We start from the raw sequence: 6,371 nt of genomic DNA on the forward strand, positions 1-6,371 counted from the left end.
GATATCAATATCACATTGCAAAAACCGTTATTAATGGTTTCATTGTCATTTTCTGGGAATAATTAAAAAATCGTATTACTTTTCATCTTTTCTGCTTTTGAAATTGCCAACATACGAAGTGGCATGTAATTCAAAAGGTTTTAAAGAAACCTGAGTTTTATAAATAAGGTTGGCTGAAATTAGATAAAGAAAAGTTACCTTCTCGTGGGCTCGAACTCAGGTTGCCCGCACGCTAGTCCGACACGCTAGCCAACACTCCAAACGAAACGATTTTGCAAGTAGTCTACCAAAACAAAAGTTTATTTTCAGATTGCTAATTCCCAAGGTATAACATGCGTAGCCAGGTGTGGCATGCGTTTTCTGTACTTTTGCTATTTGAGTAGCTTTGGTCTCTCCCTAAGTTAATCACTGGAATAGTGAGGAATGTTTTTTAGACGAAGATGAAAAATAGACACACAGTTATAATCCACCCTCGCAATAAATCCAGAACTCAAACCTGGAACCTTCGATGCGAGGTGTGTTTCTTGTTCTAACTATATCTGTGTGTTTTCGCTACATTCATAGTATTTCGTGAGTAGATATGAAGAAAGTAAATAAATAAATGGGTGGAAGGGACTGGAGAATCGTAGCTACGGAACTATTGAGAAACTATCCTTGGCCAAGATAGAGAATCTCTATATCCCTTGTGATAGAGAACGTATTAGAAGAATGAAAGGACAGATTAAAATATTAAATTTGATGTGTATCCTTTCGTTAAAATGCCTAGAAAACAAAATAATAAACTTGTTCACTGCAAGAAAACAATAAAAAAAATTGCCCATGGTGGGGATCGAACCCAGGCCTCGCTGATGAAAGCTCTGCACGCTAACCAACACACTATCAATAGCACTACATTTTCTTTTTTCCAGTCAGTCTGTTTCCTTCCTCAGCACATGAAAAAGTAAATGCATCTTTATTTCTGATAATTGTCTCATTCTCTATTAATAGAAACCACGTGTGTCAAAAATAGACGCATTCATTCTGTGAAATATCACATGCTTCGCACATCATGCTTCTCCGTTTACTGTCATTTGGACATTCACTTGGAAGTTAAAACTTAGCTTTGTGTGTGCGTTTTCACGTGCATGTGTGTGACAAGAGTGGTGTGAACGTGTGTTGGATGTTGTTCTAGGTATTATTTTCGTTCAAAACATTAATATAACTGTAAAATATAGAACTTAGTGTATTGCAAGGGGTGAAAATATAAACCCAGTCCGTCAGGTTCGTTACCAAACAACATTAAATAATGGAACGTAACTTGGACCGAGAATTATTCCATGTCGAGAACACGAGACATTACTTCCAACAATCTTCATCTCGTATTTCTCTTAGGCATCACTACTCAATTTACAGTGATGTATACCCGTGACTGGTATACAAGCCGCAGAATTGCAATGCTGTTTGGGTTGTCTACTCACAAGGCGCTTGGTGGTCAGACACCGAGGGCTTGCTTCAGTGCTTCTTCAATAGGGTCGTTACAACCCAGCATTGTCCAAGACTGTAGGTTGGATGGACTAAGTTTGAACTTGGCAATAGAAATGTGGTCAAGTGTTCGGTGACACTAGTTCGATAGCTCTCTTTGTATATGAGGGTTTCTTTAGAATGTAAATATACTGTTTCTAAATTACGTGTAAACTAGAGTGCTGTTCGCTAGTTCGCTACTAGTTCGCACGAATGACGCTAGATGGCTTACGGAATGGCTCAAGCAAATCAAGCTCGAACGTGGGAGATTCGATTGAGTTTGAGCGAGCGAAAGTGGTCCAATGCAGTACTCTAGTGTAAACGTTATCATTAATGACCTAATAATAAATAATATTCTAAGATACTTAGAGCGGCAATACAGCAGTTTACTTTACTGACTGGTAAGTGGTAACATATACAAATTTGTAAGGCCCCCAAAAAAATATTTTCCGAGACGAAATCACAAATACGATACTGAGTTACTCCCGCTCCACAAAAAAAGAATCTTAATTCATATAGTGCCTTAGAGAATGATGTATTGTCTTTCCGCAGATGAGATGTGTGTGGCCCAAAGCTTTTCTGCAGGCAGCGGAAAGTAAAAAGTCATAGCAATTTTAAAATCGAGCACTGCACATTTGAAAGAGAAACAGAAACAGGACTATATTCGCGAGTGATGAAACACTCAAAATATCTTATATGGTTTGTAAAAGCTTTTGCATAAATTTGAAACGAATTCACGATCTTACCGTTGCACGTCACATTATAGATTTTACCTTCGTAAAACTAATATAGCAAGATTTACAAGAAGGAGCATTTCTGGACATTTACTGAAAATTGAAGCCAGTTCGAAATAATAACATGGATGCAGAGAAGATTTTGTTAAAAAGGAACGTTTAGGCTATATGTAGTACACACAGTGGCGGTGATTAGAGCTCCCCGGTTTTGGAACCCAATCGCCGCCACTGGTACACATATACCCCAAATGGCCTAATGATATATTTTGATCTTTCGAACCAAGAAATGTACAGAAATTGGAAAGAAAATACAACAATGTTCCTTTTATAGGTAGATAAGTATATTGACACACACAGATTTTATTTACATAATGCACATGCATAATGAGATGCTATGTTTTTAAGTGAAAATATAGTATAATATTCAAAAAATGTCTTCTGTGATATAGTCACTATCAGTGAGTTTTTCCAAATAAACGCGAATATACGTCCGCTTTCCGAATCTAGTCTTCATTTGTTTCTGTATGAAGCTTTCCGGATTTCACCGAATTTCACCTTATTTTTGGTTCATCAGTCTGATGCACGCTGGCGAATTCTCTAAAGCCCAGTTGGGCAACTGAGATAAACTTTCTTGCCACTTTGAATGACCGCTTAGTTCCAAACATGTAGCAACGCTGATTGCTTGTCTCATAGCCTCCTTGGCTCAGTGGTTAGAGCACTGGTCTCGTAAACCAGGCGTCGTGAGTTCGAACCTCACATGAGGCATACTAAGTTTTATTATTATCCTTATTATCGAACTTTCTTGTTCTTTGTCCAGCGACTGGGTGCAAAAAACAGGGAAGAATAGAATAGTCAACTTTCTTTATAACTTTCAAATGAGAAAATTAGACTTTTGTTTCAATGTTTAACTCCATGGTGTTTGAGGAGTTCCCATTTCATCATTTTTAGTAAAGATTTCATGCATTCTAATACATTTATTAAGGGATATAACTAGGCTTTTGGGGGGTGCACAATTAGTGTGCAATTTTGTTTACATGTATTAATAAATAATATTATAAATGTAGGTGAACCAAAGTTGGTCATAGTTAATCTTCTATGATAATTCACAAACCTCTAATATCACATAAATTTCTGAATGAAAAAGCAACTTGTAACTAATTAACAATATGTACTACAAGTGGATACTTTGTAAAATTGCTTGCAACTTTAAAAAAGGAATTAAAAATATATATATAAAACCGTTACATATTGGGTCCCAAAGGTGTCCCAATGCTTACAAAAGTTTCTTGTTCTCAAGAGAACATATTTATTCATTGAAGATTAGGCACACACAGGAGATGTACTAAGTAGAAATTTTCAGCAAAAAATGCAGGCTTGACCAGGACTAGAACCCGGGTTTCTGAAGATGGAGCAATAAAAATAAAAGCAATGCTACGGTATACCAGAGACCGGGTTCGAGTCCTGGTCGATCCTTCATTTTTTTTCGCTGAAAATTTTTATATTTATTCATGTTTTTACAATTTATTAGAGAAAATTCATAGTCTCAACCTGTTGATTGTTGACATTAGACGAATAGGTTAAAAAATGAAAGTTTTAAAACAATGAAATCGAACCAAAAATGGATATGGTTCGATCAGTCTGATTGCTGGAGGAAAGTGTACAAGTGCAAATAGCTGCTGTCACGCGAATAGATAATGGAGGAAAAGGAGAGAAACAGAAGGCAAGGAAGATTGGTAGCCATGACCAAAGCAGAACCACCGAAAACCGAAAACTATTCCGTTTAACCTTGATCCCACTCAAATGAAATTCGGGTTCGAATCGGACATGGATGTTTGTGTTTGTCCCAATGGGAATACGGAGAATATAGAGAATATTGATATTTGAGAAAATAAAGAAAAAAACGAGGGAAAGCTACTATCGCTTAGGTGCATTCCTTTAGTTTAGAAAAAGTCGTTGGACTGTCAAGCCAATGGCCTCTGCCCGCGTGGGTTCGAATCCCATCCTCGTCGATTCTTATTGTTCGACTTCGATATATATATTACAGCAAGATCAGAAAGTAAGAATGAAGTATTCAAGGTGAACTTAAAATTACTTTCCTTTGTTGAGTGATTAAACAGGATGGGTGCAGGCTCAAATATTTGCGTTGAATTTCAATTCTCCACTTCGGTCTTAAAATATTCAGGGGTCCAATTTGAAGACATATCCCATAAAATTTTACACCTTTCAAATCCTGGATTATTATATATAACTAGACTGAGGATCGAGGGGCAAGAATGACTCTGAAAATAGGCAGGCAAAAAAAAATGGATCCGAAACAAAATACATAATAGACAATACAATTTATGGATATTAACAGAGTTTTCATCATTTTCCATATTAGGCACTCAAAAATTACCTTGGAAATTGGCACTTATGAGTGAAATAGGCAAAAAGTAGGTGCTGTAAAACAACTCATGTATTCTCTTCAGACATTTAAACAAACTATCTAATGAATCAGAGCTTCGTTCTTTCCTTCATTTGATATGTAGACCTATGTAATGCAATCAGTTGTTACAGGCGTATATTCCTCCAACTACGGTGCACTCTGATTGGCTATCACTAAGAGGTGCACAATTTATGCACCAAGTGACAAAACTGAGAAGGAAATGAAACTCGAACCAAACAGAATATATCGATATCCACTTGGCTTTAGTAATTTTTCTGATTTTAAGCACTCAAAAGAGTAGTTATCTTCTAAATGGGCATATATGCATAAACAAGCACTATACAACCATGAACGTCCGCAGGATTTTTTCCAAGGAGGGGTAAGCAAGGTATTTTTTCCAGGGCGGGGCAAAGGAGGCATATTTTCCCTCATAATAGTGATGCCCCCTCAAAAAACTCCATTTCAATCTGAAATTATCATGTTCCTTCAACGTTAATAAAATAATTAACATAAATTACTGTGGCTAAAATGAAATTATGTGTGAAATATATAATTTTCAGGTGGACATTCATCTTACAGGGAGGGGCGCAACCCCCCCCCCCCTTGCCCACTCCTCCGGACGTCCATGTATACAACTCGTGTATTTCTATCAGGAATGGCCTGAAACGTAAAAGTTTATACTTTATGGTCAAGGAACAAAAAAAGGCATCTTAGATCAATTCCTCAGCCTAATCATAACTATTCGTACTAATTGAAATTGCCTGGGTTTCTTTTAATAAATATATTTTAAATATTTGACTGTGTAACCAAAAGTTTTAATTAATTATTTTCCCTTTATACATTTTCACATTTTTGATGCCACTCTTGGCTTTTAACGAGGATGAGAATGGATAGTGCTTTCGGTGAATTCCTGAAAGGGAGATACTCATAGATAAACACCTATGCCCACACAGGCAGTGCCTCTGGTGGCGAGATCATGAATCGAGCACTCAACGGGATTTCTAATTTTTAAAACTTCTTTTTTCATATCTTAGTTTTCATGCCCTTTTTATTTATTAACTCTCTTCAACAGGACAGACAACCACAAATATCCATATCTGACCCTGGATTCACACCAGGGATTTTTGGCATCGAAAACAGCCTGGCTATCTTGGCAATATCTAATCTATTACCAGTTTAATCTATGACTGTTATCAGCATAATTGTTGACTACATAATGTGGCGATGAGGCGAAATTTTACAAGAATGGAATTTTGGGAATATGTGCCTACTACCTTGTGGCGAAGGAACAAGAGTACAGTGGTATATGGATCCCTTCAATTTGTAAGAGGGGGGGGGGGTAGTCCCCCTCGGTAAAGCCATCAGCCCACATTATATCAACTGAAAATGTGTCGGACAAGTGCAAATAGTTACAGTTGGTGGAACTAGAGTTGGTAACATACAATTTCTAACAGGAAAAAGATATTCATCATCAGAAAAATGTGGCATTTTTTCAGTGTAGAGATATTTGTGTGAGAAGATTCAAGAAATCTTAATTTCCGAAAGGCGAAGCTAGATGCGAAGCTCATTTGAAAGATAAAGAAATGGAAAAGTCAAATGAACATGCTATCTATTTTACCTTCAATTTGTTCCCAGGTTGTTATATCGGTGTTTGGAAAATATCAATATTCAAAATGTGCATAGATTTTGCTAGTGGAAGCACACATATACCG

General features: G+C 36.8%; 1 non-coding gene across 1 annotated transcript; it reads left to right on the top strand.

Moving 5' to 3' along the window:
* The first annotated feature begins 2,926 nt into the window (after positions 1-2,926).
* Positions 2,927-2,999, top strand: TRNAT-CGU (transfer RNA threonine (anticodon CGU)). Its single transcript has one exon. It is a non-coding gene; the product is annotated as a tRNA-Thr (tRNA).
* Positions 3,000-6,371: the final 3,372 nt, after the last annotated feature.

The sequence above is a fragment of the Lepisma saccharinum genome, chromosome 13 (genome assembly GCF_977018435.1).
Source record: "Lepisma saccharinum chromosome 13, izLepSacc3.1, whole genome shotgun sequence".
In the NCBI taxonomy this organism is placed as follows: domain Eukaryota; kingdom Metazoa; phylum Arthropoda; class Insecta; order Zygentoma; family Lepismatidae; genus Lepisma; species Lepisma saccharinum.